The sequence below is a fragment of the Gopherus flavomarginatus genome, chromosome 22, assembly GCF_025201925.1.
Source record: "Gopherus flavomarginatus isolate rGopFla2 chromosome 22, rGopFla2.mat.asm, whole genome shotgun sequence".
NCBI lineage: Eukaryota > Metazoa > Chordata > Testudines > Testudinidae > Gopherus > Gopherus flavomarginatus.
Window position 1 is genome coordinate 19,093,143 of NC_066638.1, and position 23,183 is coordinate 19,116,325.

The 23,183-nt window shown below is 48.3% G+C and overlaps 1 protein-coding gene and 1 long non-coding RNA gene across 7 annotated transcripts in view; one reads left to right on the forward strand and one right to left on the reverse strand.

The window, feature by feature from the left end:
- PTAFR (platelet activating factor receptor) overlaps window positions 1–23,183 on the reverse strand; it is a 566,600-nt gene that overhangs the window by 310,393 nt on the left and 233,024 nt on the right. The window lies entirely within an intron of this gene.
- LOC127039150 (uncharacterized) lies at window positions 8,151–8,871 on the forward strand. Of its 6 annotated transcripts, none has more exons than XR_007770892.1 (5): window positions 8,160–8,347; window positions 8,384–8,419; window positions 8,492–8,671; window positions 8,708–8,743; window positions 8,780–8,867. It is a non-coding gene; the product is annotated as an uncharacterized LOC127039150 (long non-coding RNA). The 6 variants fall into 6 exon arrangements; XR_007770891.1 differs by having other exon boundaries at window positions 8,528–8,671; XR_007770893.1 differs by lacking the exon at window positions 8,384–8,419 and having other exon boundaries at window positions 8,151–8,239.

A 23,183-nucleotide genomic window follows, 5' to 3' on the forward strand; every position in this document is an offset into this window, starting at 1 on the left:
ACTCTGGGCTGGTCTACACTACGGGGGAAAATCGATCTTAGATACGCAACTTCAGCTACATGAATAATGTAGTTGAAGTCGAAGTATCTAAGATCGAATTACTCACCGTCCTCACGGCGCGGGATCGATGTCCAAGGCGCCCCCTGTCGCTTTCGCAACTCCGTTCGGGTTGATGGAGTTACAGAATCGATATAAGCGCATTCGGGGATCGATATATCGCATCTAGATGAGACGCAATATATCGATCCCCGAGCAATCGATTCCTACCCGCCGATACGGCGGGTAGTGAAGACGTACCCTCTGCCTGGCAAGAGGTGGCACTCTGGCTTCCACAAACCAGCCCACACTGCCTCAATTCCTTTGCTTTCATAGCGCACTGCTGCCTATCTTCGTCATAATCCTTCTCCTGCATAGTCCATGCAGTCTGCTTGTAGATGGCTGCACTTCTATGGCTGCTCCGTAGCTGTGCTTGTCATTCTTTCCCCCTGCCGCCCCACAGTTATTGCTCTTTATATCAAGACTTGGGTGCCTATGCAAGGAGGAAAGGATTTGATCCCGTTTGCTTATGATTTCTCTGTAGCTACTACCTCTTATAAATTCTGTTGTAAATACATTTCAGTAGAACTACTCCAATACAGCATTGAGGCAATATTTTCAAAAGTGCACATCAGTTAGTCTGTATCCGCAGAAAGAACAGGAGTTCTTGTGGCACCTTAGAGACTAACAAATTTATTTGTGCATAAGCTTTCCATGGGCTACAGCCCATTTCTTCAGATGCATAGATACACATACAGAGAGCATGAAAAGGTGAGAGTTGTCTTATCACTGTGCATCTGTGATCACGGTGGAGATAAAGACCCAAGTCATATTGTCCAGATAACAAAAGTTCATTCCAATGCTGAATATGTGCAATGTAATAGAAATATTGTATCTGTCCACATGACACCGACTCACTTTTAATAATGCTAAACAGAGCCATGTAACTGCAATATATTTTAATGTAACATGTTTACTAAAGTAAAGATGTCTTGAAAACGATGTTTTGTTTTAACAGAGAAACCTTCCTCAAGAGAAGTAAAGCTCCTTAATGAATCCTCCGTCAGGAATTTAACCCTGCACAGTTTACAGTTATATGAAAAAGTGAATCCCAGTGGTGTCTGTTTTTACTTGTCTAGGGAACGTTTAATTCTGTTTCTTTTCATTCCATCTTAAAACAACTCCCTCTTTTCCTAAAGCTTGAGGCTAAGAACCCTGACTTCCACTTGGTCATGGCCAATTTTGGATGGCCTCTAACTTGTTCAGTTGGGGTTTTACCAGATCTTTTCCTTCCGTGTAGCCAAGATATTTGGCCTCCGTGAACCCCACAACACACTTAACAGGGTTTGCCGTAAGGCCAGTGCGCCAGAAGGTATCAAGGACCATCCCCACCTTCTTCAAGTGGGTTTTCCAGTCTGGGGTATGAATCAACAAGTCATCAAAGTAAGCCGCAGCACAGCTGGCATGGGGGTGGGGCCTAGTAACTTGTTCATGAGGCGTTGAAAGGTAGCTGGGGCCCCATATAGTCCAAAAGGAAGGACCGTGTACTGGAAAAGACCCTCTGGTGTAGAGGACACCATCTTCGCCTTTGCATCTTCTGCTAGTACCCCTTTGTCAAGTTTAGGGTCGCTAAGTACCGAGCATTCCCCAGATGGTCCACTATTTCATCTTTGTGGGGTATAGAGTAGGCATCAAACTGCGATATCTCATTTAGTCAATGGGAGTCATTGCAGAAATTTGTGGTGTCATCAGGTTTGGGCACCAACACTATTGGGCTGGACCCAGGGCTGGTGCAAGGATAGTTTGCGCAATAGGCGAAACTTCCACCTTGCGCTCCCCCCCACCTTCTCTCCCCCCTGGAGCATCGCTTATTATAAACTTTCAAAAATGAATACTGCATAATGTGGCATCGTTCATTAGAATTAATACAGAGAGGGAGGATTTGGCCCATGAAACAATAACTGTATTAAGATGCGGCCTGTGAAAAAGTTTGAGAAACCTTAACTTAAATTTCTTTGGTGACATGATGTAATATTCAGTATTGCCAACTTCAAACATTCAGAGCTCATGAGTTGAGTCCCCACAGCCCACAAAATGACTCGATATCTGACCTATCAGTCCTCATCCTCAAAGGAAACCTGCAAAACACTTTTCAAAAGATGAGCCTGGGAGCTTGAATTAGCCAGACCAGTGGTTGGCAACTTTTCAGAAGTGGTGTGTCGAGTCTTCATTTATTCACTCTAATTTAAGGTTTCGCATGCCAGTAATACATTTTAACATTTTTAGAAGGTCTCTTTCTATAAGTCTATAATAAAACTATTATTGTATGTAAAGTAAATAAAGGTTTTAAAAATTTTTAAGAAGCTTCATCTAAAATGCAGAGCCCTCCCGGACTGGTGGCCAGGACCCGCGTAGTGAGTGTGCCACTGAAAATCAGCTCACGTGCCGCCTTTGGCACATGTGCCATAGGTTGCCTGCCCCTGAGCTAGACATTAAAAATCATGATCTTCATAAAGATACTGGATTTATGGTTAATTACAACAATTTGCAACCCACTAATCTCCCCTTTTGTCCTGGGATTACAAGGGAGTTAATGTGCTACTTCACCTTGAATGGTCCCCTTGAATATGTGTTAACTCCTGTGCTAAACTATCTGTTAGATCTAGTGTTTAGCTGGGATGCTGTTAGTACTTTTTCAGACCTGAAGAACTCTGTAGCTCAAAAACTTGCCTCTCTCACTAACTGATGTTGGTCCAAAAAAAGACATCACCTCACCCACTTTATCTCTTTTAAATAATGTGACAGTACAAAGGATTGTATAAAAATCATGTGTCCCTATAGCTAAACCCCATCACCTTGCTCCTTTTCAAGTATTCATAGTAATAAGTTCAATAACAGATTTGCAGATCTTTGATATCTCTACTTAAAAATGACCTGACAACTTTCCAACAACTGATGAAAAGTGCTTTTTTGAAATGTTCTTTATAAAATCGGCCCCTCCCATGTGATTTCATATTGTAACGTTTGTCTTTAAGCTAATATTACTGAAACTTCTGTTTCTATTTGACATTGACTCTGCTTATGCATAATACTTTACTGATCACTTCCTTATCTGGGAAGTGTGAAACCAACTGTCTTGGCATGATTTTCTTAGTTTTGTGGCTGTGTTTTATAATCAGTTGAATTACTTTTTTAAATGTTAGCTACATTAATTTCTTGGTATGCTGTGGCTTTCTGAACAGTTTAAAGAGCAGGTTACATCATTGCAACTGGAATTGTTTTCTTGATTTAAACACTGCAAATAAAAAGAGTTGGGGCATATTTTTGAAAGTTAGGTTAATGCAAATATCAAGTATTTAATCTTGTAACTTTTTAAATAGGTTGTTTTCTCATCGAAATCCCAGATTAATCCATACAGGGAAATACAATTAGAAAGTCTAGGGCTTTTTTTTTTTTTTGAGTAGTGGAGGCTTAGCCTGTACAACATGTGAGGAAGGGGATCCCCAGGGGCTGCAATTTACAACTCCCAGGTTCAGGTCAGAGCAGCGAAGGTTTCCTGCCAAGCCAGCCAGATGGTGATGCTCAGGAACATTTCCCAGGAACCCCACTCTGCTTGGTGGCCATGGTCCACAGCAGCATCCCTCCTAGTCCTGCGCCGCCTCATGCTGCTGTTCCCAGGATAGAAGCCAACGCCGGGCTCTGGCGATCTGCGGGGGACAGAGGCGGTGGGCAGCATCTGAGCGCGCAGCTGCCTCCTCCCCAGGCTCCAACTTTCCCAGCTCTGAACCACAGGGCCCGAAGCAACTTTCAGCTCCCCCCTACCCAAAGCTTCGTCTGCTCCTGTGCAGGGGATTGCACCCGGCCAGGGGTGCATGGGCTGGACAGCAGTGGGAGCCAGGAAAGTAGGAGCCCACGGAGGAGGTGCCTGCGAACTCAGATGCCCCCACTGCCACTGCCCCTCCCGGAGGGTCCAGCAGCAATCTGCAGGGGACAGAGGCGATGGGCAGCATCCGAGCACGCAGCTGCCTCCTCCCCAGGCTCCAACCTTCCCGGCTCCCTGAACCGCAGGGCTCGAAGCAACTTCCCGCCCCATAAGAACATAAGAATGGCCGTACCGGGTCAGACCAAAGATCCATCTAGCCCAGTATCCTGTCTACCGACAGTGACCAATGCCAGGGGCCCCAGAGGGAGTGAACCTAACAGGCAATGATCAGGTGATCTCTCTCCTGCCATCCATCTCCATCCTCTGACAAACAGAGGCTAGGGACACCATTCCTACCCATCCTGGCTAATAGCTATTTATGGACTTAACCACCATGAATTTATCCAGTTCTCTTTTAAACGCTGTTATAGTCCTAGCCTTCACAACCTCCTCAGTTAAGAAGTTCCACAAGTTGACTGTGCACTGCGTGAAGAAGAACTTCCTTTTTTGTTTTAAACGTGCTGCCTATTAATTTCTTTTGGTGACCCCTAGTTCTTGTATTATGGGAACAAGTAAATAACTTTCCCTTATTTACTTTCTCTTCATCACTCATGATTTTATATACCTCTATCAGATTCCCGCTTAGTCTCCTTTTTTCAAAGTCTGCTTTCTCTTAACTATCTTGAGCAGTTTAGTATCATCTGCAAACTTTGTCACCTCACTGTTTACCCCTTGTCCAGATCACTGATGAATAAATTGAATAGGTTTGGTCCTAGGACTGACGCTTGGGGAACACCACTAGGTATCCCTCTCCATTCTGAGAATTTACCATTAATGCCTACTGTTTGTTCCCTGTCTTTTAACTAGTTCTCAATCCATGAAAGGACCTTCTATTTTATCCCGTGACAGTTTAATTTATGTAAGAGCCTTTAGTGAGGGACCTTGTCAAAGGCTTTCTGGAAATCTAAGCACACTATGTCCACTGGATCCCCTTGTCCACATGTTTGTTGACTCCTTCAAAGAACTCTAATAGATTAGTAAGACACGATTTCCTTTTACAGAAACCATGTTGACTATTGCTCAGTTTATGTTTTTCTATGTGTCTGACAATTTTATTCTTAACTATTGTTTCGACTAATTTGCCCGGTACCGACGTTAGACTTACCAGTCTGTAATTGCCGGGATCACCTTTAGAGCCCTTTTTAAATATTGGTGTTACATTAGCTAACTTCCAGTCATTGGGTACAGAAGACCATTTAAAGGACAGGTTACAAACTTTAGTTAATAGTTCTGCAACTTCACATTTGAGTTCTTTCAGAACTCTTGGGTGAACGCCATATGGCTTGTTAATGTTGAGTTTATCAATTAATTCCAAAACCTCCTCCAGTGACACTTCAATCTGTGACAATTCCTCAGATTTGTCACCTACAAAAGCCGGCTCTGGTTTGGGAATCTCCCTAACATCCTCAGCAGTGAAGACTGAAGCAAAGAATTCATTTAGTTTCTCCGCAATGACTTTATCGTCTTTAAGCGCTCCTTTTGTATCTCGATCATCCAGGGGCCCCACTGGTTGTTTAGCAGGTTTCCTGCTTCTGATGTACTTAAAAAACATTTTGTTATTACGTTTGGAATTTTTGGCTAGCCACTCTTCAAATTCCTTAGGCTTTTCTTATTACACTCTTGCACTTAATTTGGCAGTGTTTATGCTCCTTTCTATTTGCCTCACTAGGATTCGACTTCCACTTTTTAAAGGAAGGCTTTTATCGCTCACTGCTTCTTTTACATGGTAGTTAAGCCACGGTGGCTCTTTTTTAGTTCTTTTACTGTGTTTTTTAATTTAGGGTATACATTGAAGTTGGGCCTCTATTATGGTGTCTTTAAAAAGTGCCCATGCAGCTTGCAGGGATTTCACTTTAGTCACTGTACCTTTTAACTTCTGTTTAACTAACCCCCTCATTTTTGCATAGTTCCCACTTTTGAAATTAAATGCCACAGTGTTAGGCTGTTGAGATGTTCTTCCCACCACAGAGATGTTGAATGCTATTGTATTATGGTCACTATTTCCAAGCGGTCCTGTTATAGTTACCTCTTGGACCAGCTCCTGCACTCCACTCAGGATTAAACCTAGAGTTGCCTCTCCCCTTGTGGGTTCCCGTACCAGCTGCTTCATGAAGCAGTCATTTAAAGTATTGAGAAATTTTATCTCTGCATTTCGTCCTGAAGTGAAATGTTCCCAGTCAATATGGGGATAATTGAAATCCCCCGCTATTACTGAGTTCTTAATTTTGATAGCCTCTCTAATTTCCCTTAGCATTTCATCATCACTATCACTGTCCTGGTCAGGTGTCGAAAATAGATCCTTAATGTTATATTCTTATTAAAGCATGAAATTTCTATCCATAGAGAGTCTATGGAACATGCGGATTGACTTAAGATTTTTACTTCATTTGATTCTACATTTTCTTTCACATATAGTGCCATCTCCCCACCACCCATGACCTCTTCTGTCCTTCCAATTTATTTTGTACCCCAGAATGATTGTGTCCCATTGATTGCTTTCAGTCCACCGGGTTTCTGTGATGCCGATTATATCAATATCCTCCTATTTACCACAAGGCACTCTAGTTCACCCATCTTATTATTTAGACTTCCAGCATTTGTGTACAAGCACTTTAAAAACTTGTCCCTGTTTATTTGTCTGCCCTTTTCTGATGTGTCAGATTCTTTTTGATGTGACTGTTTATCAACTGATCTGGCCCTTACATTATCCTCTTCCATCCTTTGCTCCTGACTATAACCTGGAGATTCTCTGTCATTAGATTCTCCCCTAAGAAAAGTCTGTGTCCGATCCACATGTTCCTCTGCAGCAATCGGCTTTCCCCCATCTCCTAGTTTAAAAACTGCTCTACAACCTTTTTAATGTTTAATGCCAGCAATCTGGTTCCACTTTGGTTTAAGTGGAGCCTATCTCTACTGTATAGGCTCCCGCCCATCCCAAAAGTTTCCCCAGTTCCTAATGAATGTAAACCCCTCCTCTCTACACCATCGTCTCATCCCTGCATTGAGACTCTGAAGCTCTGTCTGCCTACCTGGAACTGGGAGCGTGTGTGTAACCCTTCTGCCCCTCTGAGTTGGCAGCAACAAGGGCCGGGTTCAGTATCCAGGGGTTCCGTTTCAATAACACAATACATAACCAGCTCGAGCCCCCACCCACTGACCTGGGACACTTACATACCACACCCCCCCGGGCGTTTCTAGGAGGCAATACTTCCCCTCTCGCAAGCACGGAGTCTGAGTGTAGCAAAATCCTTTTAATAAAGGAGGGAAACAATGCGGCATGCCATTGGAGAAATACCACAAACAGGATTATAACACAAACTGTAGTACAGCGGCGCTGGGGCTCAACCCTCCTTGCGGGCGGAGGGGAGCCACACCAGCCCACCGCGCTCCGTCGACTCGGGCCCCATCCCTTGCTGCGGGGCGGAGTGAACCCACAACAGTTATCAAGTGGCCCAGGCCCTTAGGCAGGGCGGGGCAACACACACAGTCTACGTTCTGGCCCTTCAGCGGGGCTGAGCACAGGGGAACAGTATATATAAGCCCAGGCCCTTAGGCAGGGCGGGGCAACACACACAGTCTATGTCCAGGCCCTTCAGCGGGGCTGAGCGACAACGTAACCGTATATATAAGCCCAGGCCCTTAGGCAGGGTGTGGCAACACACACAGTCTACGTTCTGGCCCTTCAGCGGGGCTGAGCACAGGGGAACAGTATATATAAGCCCAGGCCCTTAGGCAGGGTGGGGCAATAGTAGTTCAGGCTCAGGCCTGTCAGCAGGCTGAGAAAACACAATAACCCATAAGTCTACACAAGAGGCCTCCTCAGGCCAGGGAGAGGGGGAGTCTGCCACCCTTGGGGGGGTGGCAGGGGGAACGCAGGCCCTCCCACTCCACTGCGTTCCAGCCCGGGGCCCTAGTAGTGGTCAACACCGCTAGCGGTCAGTGGGGGATCCTGACCGAAACACACTGCCGTCGGCTCAGGTGAGCCTGCAGCCTGACCGGGGTCGGCTGCCCCTGGGCCACTTCCAACCTCCCCCTCACTGGGTACCTGCTCTCTGCCAGCGTAGTCCGGGGAGTCCCAGATCATGGGTTCCTCAGGGTGTCTGCCGTCAGGAGGTCCAGTCCACTCGTCGAAGTATCGGGCGTCGGGAGGTCCGATCCACTCCTCGGGGTACCGGGCGTCGGGAGGTCCAGTCCACTCCTCGGGGTACCGGGCGTCGGGAGGTCCGGTCCACTCCTCGGGGTACCGGGCGTCGGGAGGTCCGGTCCACTCCTCGGGGTACCGGGCGTCGGGAGGTCCGGTCCACTCCTCGGGGTACCGGGCGTCGGGAGGTCCAATCCACTCCTCGGGGTACCGGGCGTCGGGAGGTCCGGTCCACTCCTCGGGGTACCGGGCGTCGGGAGGTCCGATCCACTCCTCGGGGTACCGGGCGTCGGGAGGTCCGATCCACTCCTCGGGGTACCGGGCGTCGGGAGGTCCAGTCCACTCCTCGGGGTACCGGGCGTCGGGAGGTCCGGTCCACTCCTCGGGGTACCGGGCGTCGGGAGGTCCGGTCCACTCCTCGGGGTACCGGGCGTCGGGAGGTCCGGTCCACTCCTCGGGGTACCGGGCGTCGGGAGGTCCGGTCCACTCCTCGGGGTACCGGGCGTCGGGAGGTCCAATCCACTCCTCGGGGTACCGGGCGTCGGGAGGTCCGGTCCACTCCTCGGGGTACCGGGCGTCGGGAGGTCCGATCCACTCCTCGGGGTACCGGGCGTCGGGAGGTCCGGTCCACTCCTCGGGGTACCGGGCGTCGGGAGGTCCAGACAGCTCCTCCACAGTCCGAGTGTCGGACCGCTCAGTCGGCTCCTCTGAGTACTGGCCCCTGGGGAGGTCAGGCCAGTACCCCTCCAGGTACCGGGCACGGGGTAGGCCGAGCCCAGCGGGAGCTCGGGCCCTAGCATCTGCCTTCTCTGGCAGCCTCCTCCTAACTGAGCCCTGGGGCCGGGCTTTTGTACTTCCGGTCCCGCCCCCTGACTTTCGGGGGGCGGGGACAGGCGGGACGGGCCTTGGACTTCCTGTCCCGCCCCTTGACTTCCAGGGGGCGGGGACAGGCGGCGGGGCCTCCGCCCGTGGCCACACTTTCTCTGGCCTATGTCCCTCAGGAGCGCGGGGGAGTGGGGCCCCCTCGCTACAAAACCATAAGCAAAAACCCACCTCCAAGTACATTTGGCAATGTCCTTTACCCCTTAGGGTCTTTAGTCCAATCACCCCAAAGTCCAACAACCCGAAAGTCTCTGGTCAGTGCCACCCCAGAGTTCAAAAGTTTATCTGCAGAGTTTTACCCTCCCCCAGCCTGGGTGGAAATGGGTGGGGAGAAGCCCACACAGGGTATTAAGGGGCACCTTATGTGGGCCAGGGCCAAGGCCAACTGCTCCACCTCTCCGTGGAGTTCTGCTGCAGCCTTCACCACAACCAGCTCCACCACACCAGCTGTGCCGCTCCTCCAGCTGTCCCTGCAAACCGCTCCACTCCGCTCACTGTTCCGTGGGCTGCTCCAACATGCTGCAAACTGCTCCGCTCTGCTAGCCGCTTAGCAATAGGTCTTCAGGCTCCCCCACTTGTTAACACAGCACTCAGTGATCTCAGCTCAGCTCTTTTAGTGATTTCAGCTCTTAGTAGAGGAGCCCTGGTGCTGGTGCACCATTGGCCCAACATGAACTCAGCTCAGCAGTCTCTAGATGGACTCCTAATGGAATCAAAATTCGCTCTACTCACTAACAATGGAAAGAGGAGGATGTGCAACTGGTGTTCCAGGCCCTCAAAAGGGGCCCATACCATCAGGTACACAGACCAGTCCCCAACCTCTCTCAATTCACTGGGGTTTGGAACCCATGTCGATTGTCTAGCAAATACTACTTAATTGAGGTTGAGTCATTTCTGTCATAAAGCAGTCTCGTAGTTCCTCATTCACATAATTAGGGTGCCAGCACTTTTTTTTTCCTCCTGCCCCAATAACAAAGAAATTGGGGATCCCAGAGCTGTCAAAATAACCATCCCAGGCTGCCGTGGGCTATGCTAGGTGGGGTGGGTGTGCCAACGCAAATACCTGAAATTCCTTTCCACACTCTCTACAATTCACCGCCAGATGTCAGGGTAGAGCTCATCCTGACTCTGCTTACACGTGGAACTGGGAGCATTTCTGAGACTGCCACCATAGAGGTCCTGGATTTCAGTCTCTTCCCTAGCAGCCTAAATTTGGTCTCCAAGACATCTCTCCTACCCTCCCCTATGTCATTGGTACCTACATGTACCATGACCACCGGCTCCTCCCCAGCACTACACATGAGTCTGTCTAGATGCCTCAAGAGATCCGCAACCTTCGCACCAGGCAGGCAAGTCACCATACGGTTCTCCTGGTCATCACAAACAGTTATCTAACTTTCTCTGGCTGCTGCTGTGCTGGGGAAGTGCCTGTCCGGGGGCACATGGGCTGGAGAGCTGCGGGACTCGGGAAAGTTGGAGCCCAGGGAGGTGACTGCGCTCTTGGATGCCGCCCACTGCCTCTCTCCCCTGCAGATCGCCAGAGTCCTCCAGCAGGGGTAGTGGCAAAGGCAGCGGCAGCTCACACTGAGGAGCCACAGAACCTGAGCACGGTAAAGGGAGAACCAGGGGATGTGCCTGGCCGGGCTGCAGGCTGGCGCCCCCCCCGGGGGGCTCCTGCACTGGATACATGTGGGCGGCAGCCCCCGTGCACGCCCCCAGCTCCGCCTTCGCCGCACTCGGGCTCTGTGGCTCCCAGGAGCAGGCTCAGGGCTCCGCACCCAGGCGGCAGTGACAGTTTACATGCCAGGGAGCCGCAGACCCTGAGAGCAGCAAGGGAGGAGCTGGGGGGGGCGCACAGGGGCTGCCACCTGCATGCATCTGCTGCAGCCTGCAGAGGAGCACAGCTGCTCCCTGCTAGTGGCGCTGCCACCTTTACAGGGCTGCTGCCCACCCTGCGCCACGCCGGCTCCTCCATAGCTGGGCTCACCACTTTTTGATGCCCCCAACCACTTGGTGCACTAGGCGACCACCTAGTTTGCCTAGTGGTTGCCCCGGCCCTGGCTAGACCACTGACTCTGAGATTTTTCAATGATCCCCATCTCCAGCATTTTCCTGACTTCCATTTTTATTTCCTCCCTTTTGGCTGCTGGCACCTGGTAGGGCCTCATTGTTACTCTGGCCCCAGGGTTCGTGATGATATGTCCCAGTTGTGCAACCTGGTTTGGTTGAGAATATGTCTTGCTATTGGGCAATCTCAGTTGTCTCTTTCTTCTGGGCTGTCATTAGATTGGGAGACACCCTCACCTGATCAGGGTTTTTGTTCCCTGGGTGCAGGTCTTCCCGAACCACTGTGCATGTCTCTCGGGTATGCCAGGGTTTCAGAAGGTTGACATGATATATCTGCTCTAGTTTTCGATGTCCCAGTTGTCACACCTTGTAATTTACTTCCCCTAGAGGTTCAACTATTTCACAGGGCCCTTGCCACTGGGCCAACAACTTACTTTTGGCTGTGGGTACCGGTACCATTACTCGGTCACCAGACTGAAACTGATGAACCTTGGCTTGATGGTTTTAGTAGGTTTGCTGGGCCTCCTCTAGGTGCTCCCTCACTATGGGAGTGACCCGGGCTATCCAATCCCTCATCTGTAGCACATGAGCTATTATGTTTTTCCTCTCACTGGGTTCCTTCTCCCAAATTTCCTTGGCTATGTCCAGGATGCCTCAGGGGTTGTGCCCATATAACAGCTCAAAAGGGAGAATCCAGTTGAGGCTTGGGGTACTGCTGGGGTAGCGAACATAAAGTAAGGTAGTAGGGGGTTCCAGTTCTTCCCGTCCTGACTTACCACCTTCCTTAGCATAGCCTTGAGGGTTTGGTTAAAACTTTCTACCAACCCATCAATCTGCAGATGAGCGACTGAAGTTCTCAGAGTATGTATGTGGAGTAGCGTAGAGAGGTCCTTCATTAACTTCGACATAAATGGGGTTCCTTGGTCTGTTAATATCTCTTTCGGTAGCCCCACTCAGGCAAAGATCCCCACCAGCTCTTTGGCTATCGTTTTAGAAGCCGTGTTCTGCAGGGGAATGGCTTCTGGATAGCAAGTAGCATAGTCCAAAACAACTATATATTGGTGGCCCCGAGCTGTCTTCTCCAGGGGTTCCACTAGGTCCATGGCTATTCGCTTGAAGAGGACCTCTATGATGGGAAGGGGTACTAAAGGTGCCCTCAAGTGGGGACAGAGACTGTGCAGCTGATCCTCTGGGCAGGAGGCACAGTACCGCTGCACTTCTTCATGTACTCCGGGCCAGAAGAACCATTGTAGGACCCCTGCCAGGGTCTTCTCTACCCCCAAATGCCCCCAAAAAGAGGACTATGGGCAAGGCTTAATACAGCGTTCCGGTGTTTTTGACGTACTAGGATCTGCTGCACCTTCTGCCCCTGCCCTGGTGCAACCCTGTATAAGAGATTCTTCTTCATTATGAAGTAGGGTCCTGGCCCTGGGGGTTTTCCCTTCTACAAGGAACCCATCTATTTTAGTCACCTCCTTCCTGATGTTGTCATACCTTGGGTCTTCTGCCTGGTCCCATTCAAAATTTCCTCTGGCAGGGCTAATCTGCCCAAGATCTAGGGGCCCAGTCTCTGTTGCCTCTACTGGTTCAGAGGCGTTAGGGTGGGGGTCAGACTTGGATGCTACTCCCTACCTCCTTTCAGGGGCGGCTCTAGGCATTTTGCCGCCCCAAGCACCGCAGGCAGGCTGCCTTTGGTGGCTTGCCTGCAGAGGGTCCGCTGGTCCCGCGGGTTCGGCGGACCTCCTGCAGGCGCCCTGCGTGGCTTGCTGCCCCAAGCATGTGCTTGGTGCGCTGGGGCCTAGAGCCGCCCCTGCCTCCTTTTCAGCTGCTCGGGTCCACCTACCTACGAGAGTGACCCTCTGGCTTTGCGTCAGTATTTGGGTTCCCAAGGCCTTAGCCAGGAGCGGAGCCAGAGTTTCTGGCGCCCTAGGCAGAGTTCGGGGAGGGAGGGGGACATCATTTTGTGCGCGCCTCACGGGACACGTGGGAGCTTCAGTTCCACTCCCATCGCGACACTGAAGAAGGCCCCTCCGCCGAAAGGCTACAGGCGACAGCGGCAGTCATTGAGCTGCTCAATTGCCTGCCACTGTTTTCCACAGCACGTCGGCAGAAGGTCCTTCTTCAGCGGCGCGATGGGAGCGGAACCGGAAGCTTCTGTGCGCCCCATGGGGAGCACACAAAATGCCGCCCCTCGAATCCTGGCACCCTAGTCTACCACCTAGGGTCGCCTAATGGAAGCGCCGGCCCTGGCCTTAGCTGCCCTTCTTTCCCTTTTCATCTTTCTACCCTGTCTGTGAATGGAGAACAAATATGGGGATATTTCAGAGAAAATTAGGGGTTGACAGTCTGCTGTGGATGCCTCACTAATTTCAGGGTTCCCTTCTTTCTCAAATCCTCCTACTGGGAGTAAGTCTCCAAACCCTGGGAAGTCCCTCCCTATGAGCACCGGGTATGGGAGTTTAGGGACTACATCTGCTGCTACCTCAGTAGTGTTCCCCTGGATTTCAATTTTTATTGGGATGGTGGGGTAGTAACTAACTGTCCCATGGACGCATGTTATCCCTGTATGTTTAGCCTGCAGCAGCTGACTACGCTTCACGGGCTTCCCTGAGATAAGCGTGATTGCACTTCCCGAATCAACCAGTGCCGTGGTCTTTACCCCATTTAGTTTCACTGGTCTGGTGTACATATGTGGGGTTAGTGAGACCCCCCTACACAAGTTGGATTAGGGAGCATGGGTCTGCCCAGTTCCCCAGGTTACACTGCATAGGCTCCTCAGCACTGGGAACATTGGGTTGTGTGTCCCTACTCCCCGCAGGCATAATATCTGTATGGAGCCCTTGGTGTTCCCCGGTCTCTTGGTCTGGGCAGTCTAAAATCACAATCCTCTTCTCCCTCAGTGCTCAGACTCTTTGTGGCTTCTGGTGGGCCTTCAGCCCTTCTCTTTTTCCACCTGGGCCCTCCTGGAGGCCCAGTCACCCGAGCTCTAGGGCTTAGTGCTGGTAGTTTAACCCAGGGTGCCTCTTCCTTAACTGGGCAGGTCAGCTACCTTGCTGTTCTTCGCCTCTGTACCAGGGCAACAATCTTGTCACAGGTGGAGGGTTTGTTCTGGCTTACCCAGGCGCGAAGGTCTGGCAGTAATTCCCTCATGTATCGGTCGATGACCAGAATCTCTGGTATCTATTCTGGAGTCTGGGACTCCGCTCGCAACCACTTTCATGTGAGATGGATGATGTCATACAATTGGGACCATAGGGTTTTGTCTTCCTGGTACCTCCACTCGTGATACCACTGGGCCTGCACTGTGATCGTTACCCCAGATCTGGCCAGGATCTCTGCTTTCAACTGGGGGTAGTCTGCTGCAGCCTCTTCAGGCAGATCATAGTAAGCCTTCTGGGTTATGCAGGAATGGGGCAAAGATGCCAGACCACTGATCTCGAGGCCACGCCTCCCATAGGGCTGTCCTCTCAAAGGCCAGAAGGTATACCTCTACATCATCCTCCTGCATCATTTTCTGCAGCCAATGGCTGGCCCATGTGATCTGCAGCCCATCATGGCCGTGGTTCAGCTCTGTAAGGTCTTTACCTTGTTTACCAGTTCCTGCAACATAGTTTGGTCTTGAGCAGCCTGGTCCATCAGCAGATTAGTCTTTTGCTGCAGCTGCACTGCCTCTTTTTGGGCGGCTGCCTGGACACAGGTAGCCTTCTGCCAGGCTGCTGTAGCTTGTATCAATGCCTGTACTACACCATTCATTGTGGTGGGGGGAAAAAAAAAACCTTTTTTTTTTTAAATCACCCTCCTTCTTCTGCCGTGCTGTGCACACCATCTCATCCCTGACACCAGTTGTGACAAAGTTCCTCCTCTACCTTGATGGGTCCTGTGCTTATTGGCGGATTTGCTCGCCTCACAGATTTACCCTGTGGGTCAGGAAACAGACCAGAGACCTTCCCCTCTGGTAGAAGCCACAGTACAGGTCAATTCCTCCTGTGTTTGATCAGGAGTTGGGAGGAACCCAAGCCTGCCCTCTACTCTGAGTTCCAGCCCAGGGCCCTGTGGACTGCAGCTTAGAGTGCCTCCTGGTACAGTTGTACAACAGCTACAACTCCCTGGGCTACTTCCCCATGGCCTCCTCCCAACACCTTCTTTGTCCTCACCACCGAACCTTCCTCCTGATGTCTGATAATGCTTGTACTTCTCAGTCCTCCAGCAGGATGCCTAATCACTCTCAGCTTCTCGCACCTCTTGTTCTCAGCTCCTCACACGCACTTCCTCTCCTCTGGCTCCCTTTGGCCTGACTGGAGTGAGCCCTTTTATAGCATCAAAGGGGCCTTAATTAGAGTCAGATGCTCAACAGCCTCACCTGACTCTTAGCAGGTTAATTGGAGTCAGGTGTTCTCATTAGCCTGGAGCACCCCTGCTCTGGTCACTCAGGGAACAGAAAACTGCTTATCTAGTGGCCGGTATATCTCCCTTCTACTACTACTGCTGTTCCCCACTGGCCTGGGTCTATCACAGTGATTATAAGTGATAGCAAACCGATCAAAGCAGATTACCTAGTAAATAAACAAAACCGCAAACTGAGTTTAACAAGCTTTGTAGGTAGGATATGAATTAGGAAAGTCTCACCCTGAGTGGTAAACAGGCTGGCAGATTCTTAAGGCACAAGTTGCCTTTGCTTTGCAGGTTGAGTTTCCCAGGATTTCATACACAGGCTAGAAATCCCTTTAGCTTGGGATCATCACTTCCCCAGTTCAGTCTTTGTTTCTCAGGTGTTTCCTGGCGTGTTGTTGTAGGGAGAGTGAGGTACCATCATTATGTCATTTCCCCCTTTTATATCTTCTTCCCACTTGCTGGAAAGCTCTTTTGATGTGACCTGGGTCAAACAGTTCCCATTGTGTAGTGCTATTTCTGAGATTTTTTTATTGTACACAGTCCCTGGGGTAATCCTTGTGCTTATGTGCATTTCCTCAATGTGCATTTCCTTAACATTGTTTGGCCTTTTTACTGTTGTACCTGAAAGGCTGCTTGTGGGTGTTTTCAACATACAACATGTTGAGGCCCACTGCTCAATGAGGAGGGGGAAACAGTAACGGGAGACTTGGAAATGGCAGAGATGCTTAATGACTTCTTTGTTTCGGTCTTCACTGAGAAGTCTGAAGGAATGTCTAGTATAGTGAATGCTTACGGGAAGAGGGTAGGTTTAGAAGAGAAAATAAGGAAAGAGCAAGTAAAAAATCACTTAGAAAAGTTAGATGCCTGCAAGTCACCAGGGCCTGATGAAATGCATCCTAGAATACTCAAGGAGTTAATAGAAGAGGCATCTGAGCCTCTAGCTATTATCTTTGGGAAATCATGGGAGACGGGGGAGATTCCAGAAGACTGGAAGGGGGCAAATATAGTGCCCATCTATAAAAAGGGAAATAAAAACAACCGAGGAAACTACAGACCAGTTAGTTTAACTTCTGTGCCAGGGAAGATAATGGAGCAGGTAATCAAAGAAATCATCTGCAAACACTTGGAAGGTGGTAAGGTGATAGGGAATAGCCAGCATGGATTTGTAAAGAACAAATCGTGTCAAACTAATCTGATAGCGTTCTTTGATAGGATAACGAGCCTTGTGGATAAGGGAGAAGCGGTGGATGTGATATACCTAGACTTTAGTAAGGCATTTGATACAGTCTCGCATGATATTCTTATAGATAAACTAGGAAAGTACAATTTAGATGGGGCTACTATAAGGCGGGTGCATAACTGGCTGGATAACCGTACTCAGAGAGTAGTTGTTAATGGCTCCCAATCCTGCTGGAAAGGTATAACAAGTGGGGTTCCACAGGGGTCTGTTTTGGGACCGGTTCTGTTCAATATCTTCATCAACGATTTAGATGTTGGCATAGAAAGTACGCTTATTAAGTTTGCGGACGATACCAAACTGGGAGGGATTGCAACTGCTTTGGAGGACAGGGTCAAAATTCAAAATGATCTGGACAAATTGGAGAAATGGTCTGAGGTAAACAGGATGAAGTTCAATAAAGATAAATGCAAAGTGCTCCACTTAGGAAGGAACAATCAGTTTCACACATACAGAATGGGAAGAGACTGTCTAGGAAGGAGTATGGCAGAAAGAGATCTAGGGGTCATAGTGGACCACAAGCTTAATATGAGTCAACAGTGTGATACCGTTGCAAAAAAAGCAAACATGATTCTGGGATGCATTAACAGGTGTGTTGTAAACAAGACACGAGAAGTCATTCTTCCGCTTTACTCTGCGCTGGTTAGGCCTCAACTGGAGTATTGTGTCCAGTTCTGGGCACCGCATTTCAAGAAAGATGTGGAGAAATTGGAGAGGGTCCAGAGAAGAGCAACAAGAATGATTAAAGGTCTTGAGAACATGACCTATGAAGGAACGCTGAAGGAATTGGGTTTGTTTAGTTTGGAAAAGAGAAGACTGAGAGGAGACATGATAGCAGTTTTCAGGTATCTAAAAGGGTGTCATCAGGAGGAGGGAGAAAACTTGTTCACCTTAGCCTCCAATGATAGAACAAGAAACAATGGGCTTAAACTGCAGCAAGGGAGATTTAGATTGGACATTAGGAAAAAGTTCCTAACTGTCAAGGTAGTTAAACACTGGAATAGATTGCCCAGGGAAGTTGTGGAATCTCCATCTCTGGAGATAATTAAGAGTAGGTTAGATAAATGTCTATTAGGGATGGTCTAGACAGTATTTAGTCCTGCCATGAGGGCAGGAGACTAGACTCGATGACCTCTCGAGGTCCCTTCCAGTCCTAGAGTCTATGAGTCTATGTTTCAGTAACACATACATAGCCAAACTTCATAACTTCACCTATGGTGATAACACATACAATCCAATGAGATATTACTGTCTAGCAGATCAATGCTTTTATAATGATACATCACAAGGCATACTTTGTACAAAACATATCCTAATTACATGACAATGGTGAATAAGGGGGTGCCTTGGCCTGCCCAGTGGCTGTAGCTCAATGGGATGGCAGCCTTACCTAATGGCTATAGTGCAATGGTGGCTGCAATCCCACCCACTAGTCATGGTGCAGACAGAGTAGGGAAACCCAGGCCCACCCTATCTCACCAAATTCTGACCCAGGTCTCTGTGAAACTGATTCGGATGCTCACCTGTCTCTGGATGGTGTCAGCCTCCAGGCAGCTTCCCTGGGCCACTTCCTCCTCCAGTCCATAGCCCATCCAGCCATGTCTCTAGTGAATGTCACCATCTGGATTTCCAGCCCTTATTCCAGATGCTGGCTGCTCACTGAGGGCTCAGCTCCAGGAGTATGTCCTCCTCCCTGGCTTGCCAGCCACAGACTGAGCTGCCTGGCTGGCTTTTAAACCCCATCTCCAGGCTAAGCATGCTCACCAAGGGCATAGGGTCATGGCTTCCTTAACCCAAAACTATTCCTTAACCCCCCTCTTGGCACGAGGGGTTTATACATCCCGTCACAAGAGGTTTGAGTATATCTGAACTTGAAGTTTTGGCACGGTGCAAGATACAACCAGGTGCAGCTAGCCAACTGCAATTCTACATTAACAAAGTGAAAGGTCATGCATTTAGGGACTATTAACAAGAACTTCTGCTATAAACGATGAGTTCATCAGCTGAGAACTACGGAGGAGGAGAGAGACCTAAGTATATTAGTTGATCACAGAATGTCTATGGGCAATTGACATGATGCAGCTGTGAAAAAGACAGATCTAACCCTAGGATGTATCAGGCGAGATATTTGCCAGTAGCAACAGGGAAGTATTAATGTCATTGTACAAGGCACTGGTAAGTCTTCATCTGCAACACTGTGTACAGTTTCAGTCACCTAAGAAAGATGAATTCAAACTGAAACAGGTCCAGAGAAGAAGTTCTAGTCCTATGTCTTATGTTCCTACATTTCTTGCTCCTGTTGGTTGCCTATAGGGGCCAAGAAGGAATATTTTTCCTTCCAATGTGCAGATTCCTTCCTTTGAAGCATCAGAAATGGTCAAGGCTTGATATGGGATACTGGACACGGTGGGCTGGCGCTCTGAAGTGATACTGAGAATTCTTTCTCAGATGCTTGGCTTGTGGGTCTTGCACAGGATCAAACTGGTTGCCCTTCTTGAGGCTGGGAATTAATTTTCCCCAGATCAAATTGGCAGGGATCATGACGGAGAGGTGGTCTGGCTTTCTTCTGCAGCATAGACATGGGTCATTTATTAGGATAATCTGGGCATGTCTCACCAAATCAGTTCCCCGCCATGTATGAGGTCTCAGGCATTAGTGCACTTCTGTTTCTTGTATGTTCTGCTTGCGGCAAACGACAGTTTAGTCTCATCAGATACGTAATACTTTTGTCTAATCCAGATTATTTAGATCAATAATGGGGTAATGGGTAGAGCTTAGTGACTCATGACATGTAGGATGTCCAACTAAATTATCTTGGTGACCATTCTAGCCTTAAACTCAATAACTCTGTGAATTCTAAAAGAAGAAATATTGACCATCTTCCTCAGTCCCCGAATACTGTCTATCCTGTTAATTGACTAAAGCAGGATTTCTGTGGAATAAAAAATGTATATAATTATGTAACTAAAGATGTGCACAGGCAACCTTAATTCTAGCATTTCTTAACTGTCAAGTACTCAACTTTTCAATCCTACTATTGTTTGAATGTAGAATTTTGTATAATATTGTATACATCTTATTAATATTTTAATGATATATGATAAGAAATACATGAGATAATGCTGCAATAGGCCATATCTTAGATACCACACCCAGTCCTTATTCTGACAAAAACCAGATTGCCTGCAAAGGGAGTTTGCCTCAGTAAGGACAAAGGGACTGCAACTTTTCTCCTTGTGAAACTATAATAGCAAAAGAAATAGTTGAATTCAAGAGAGAGACTTCCTATCTCACAGGATACAACATTATTAATTTAAATAGATTTGTTAGGAAAATAATAAAAAATGAAATAGTATACAGTCTGTTTAGATTGTGTAAATATAGACAATGAGTTAATGTTTATATTCAAGTTTATACAATATTTATTAAATTGTCCCCTTTTACTTGTCTCTTTAATCTTATAGTCTTAATCTTCTGTATAAACAGAGGAATATAGAGTAGGACTAGGGAGGAGGTCTCACCTCTGTGTATGGCACTGATGAGACCATTACCGGAATTTGAAAAACCAGTAAGGGTTCAAAGAAAACATCGGAAAAATCTCTTTTACAGTGAGACACTTCAAAAGCTCAATCTGTGGAGTTATTCTGAGAGAAAGTTAAGAGGTGATTTGATTACAGTCTGTAAGTGCCTGCCTGGGGAAAAGATTTCTTCAATCTAGCAGACAGAGGCATAATGTGACCCAATGGCTGGAAGTTGAAGCTAGACAAATTCAGACTACAAGTAAGGCACAAAGCTTTAACTAGAACCATTTACGCAGGGATGTGGTGGATTCTCCATCTCTTGAAATCTTTCACTCATGGCTTGATGTCTCTTTCTAAAAGATCAGCCTCTGCTCAGCCAGAAGTAATTGGCTTGAAGCAGGAATCACTGCCCTGCATTATGCAAAAGGTCATACTAGGTGATCAGAACGGTCTCTTCAAACATCATCTATGACTCTAGATTATTTTTTTCTATCTCTGCATATAGAAATCTTTTCGGGCTTCAAATCATGTTTCTTAATCTTCTGTGGACATTTTCTATTTCTGCAGCATCCTTTTTGAGCTGGGGTATACATTAAAACAAACTCCCAAATCCTGCAGTAAGGCCCTGTGTTCACCACACTCCTCACTCCTCTCTTTTCCTGCAAGTGTATGGAAAAGTCTGAGCAGAAATGAGGTAACTTAGGGGCAGGAGACACTAGAGCCCCAGTAATAGAAATCCTGAGAGGAAAGATCCAGGTTTCCACCCACCCACCCCCATGTTTTCTTCCCCAACAATACCTCACAGCTATGTTTTCATCCCCATCTGCATGTGCTGGGAGTGTGGGGTGGAGTTAAAGAACAGGACATGGAGGAGGGGCTGGAGAAGCCACTGCAGTACATTAAATCAGTCTGGCCACCGGGGCACATGTCAGACTCCCTGGCCCAGTCTGGTCCCACCTTCCAGCCACTGTAGGTCTTGGTGGAGACATCCAGCCCAGGGAAAGGGAAGAAGCACATTTGCCAACTGCCAAGGTGGCGAGGGGGACAAGACAGGGCACCGATGCCTGAGTGGAGGACAGCAGTGCTTTGGAACACAGAGTGCCAAGCCACTGAGTAATTTCTGTAAGAACTACCAGGAAGCCCCTTTCTAACCTAGAGCTGGCTTCCCCTCTCTCTTCTCCTGAGCCTTAATAGCTCCCTTCACTCCCCTACTTATGCCTCCACCCTGCATTCACAGGGAAACTTCTGCCCCCGTGCGTGGGAACAGCCCAGCTGAGTCAAATGGAGATTTGGATGACACATACAGCGTTTTACCTTTCACAAACAATATGGAAGACACCAAATCTAGATCAAAGGTGGAATGCACCCCAAAGTGCCACTCCCACACACATACTTGAATCACAGAATCATAGAAATGTTGAGCTGGAAAAGACATCGAGAGGTCACTAAGTCCAGTCCCCTGCACTGAGGTGTTTGGCCAACCTGTTCTTAAAAACTTTCAGTAACAGGGATTCCACAGCTCAACTATCCTTTGGAAGCCTATTCCAAAGCTTAACTATCCTTTTTGTTAGAAAGTTTTTCTAATATGTAATAAATCTCCCATGTTCCAGATTAAGCCGATTACTTCTTGTTCTATCTTCAGTGGACATGGAGAACTGATCACGGTCATCTTTATGACAGCCCTTAATATCAGAAGATTTATCAGATCCTCTCCTTAGTCTCCTTTTCTCAAGACAACATCCCCAATTTTTTTAACATTTCCTCACAGGTCAGGTTTTCTAAATCTTCTATCATTTTTGTTGGTCTTCTGTGGCCTCTTGCCAATTTGTCCACATCTATCCTAAAGTCTGGTGCCCAGAATTGGACACAGTTCTGCAGACCTCACCAATGCTGAGTAGAGCAAGACCAATACATCACGTTTTATATACAACACTTCTGTTAACACATCCCAGACGGATATTAGTCTTTTTTGCAACTGCATCACATTGTTGGTTCATATTGAATTGGTGATCCACTCTAACCCCCAGATCCTTTTCAGCAGCAGTGCTGCCTACCCAGTTAGTCCCCATTTTACAGTTGTGCATTTGATTTTTCCTCCCTACCCACTAAGGGAGGGATAGCTCCAGGGCCGGTGCTTCCATTAGGCGACCCTAGGCAGTCGCCTAGGGCAGCAGGATTCAGGGGGCGGCATTTTGTGCGCTCCCCATGGGGCACACAGGAGCTTCTGGTTCTGCTCCCTTCGCACTGCTGAAGAAGGACCTGCTGCTGACGTGCCGCGGAAAACAGTGACAGGCAATTGAGCAGCTCAATGACTGCCACTGTCGCCTGCGGCCTGTGGGGAGCGCACAAAATGTCACCCCCCGAATTCTGCCTAGGGCGCCAGAAACTCTGGTGCTGCTCCTAGACAGCTCAGTGGTTTGAGCATTGACCTGCTAAACCCAGGGTTGTGAGTTCAATCCTCAAGGGGGCTGCTGAGGGACCTGGGGCAAAATCAGTACTTGGTCCTGCTAGTGAAGGCAGGGGGCTGGACTCGATCCTTTGGGGTCCATTCCAGTTCTAGGAGGCAGGTATATCTCCATTTTATTTATTTAAGGCTCCTCCACATGCGATTGTTGTGTGCGGTTATCAAAAGCTGAAAACAAGCAGTCTCTGTTCATTTATTTTCTTTCCTCAGTTTCAACCTGTGCAAGGCTCCCAGTGATGCTGTGTCAAGTGACCTTTGTTTGGGAATGGCTCTACATCTGTAATGTATAATCCTGGGCTGCCATTTCCAGGGGGCTAGCTGGATTCCAAGAGCTGACATCATGTCAGAAGACCTCCCTCACTCCTGGCTGGAAATTATGCTGAGTCTTTAGAAGCACCAACCTTCAGAGGAAAGAATGAACCAAGTCACTGCTGAAAGGGTTTGCACTGCTTAGGGTGTAA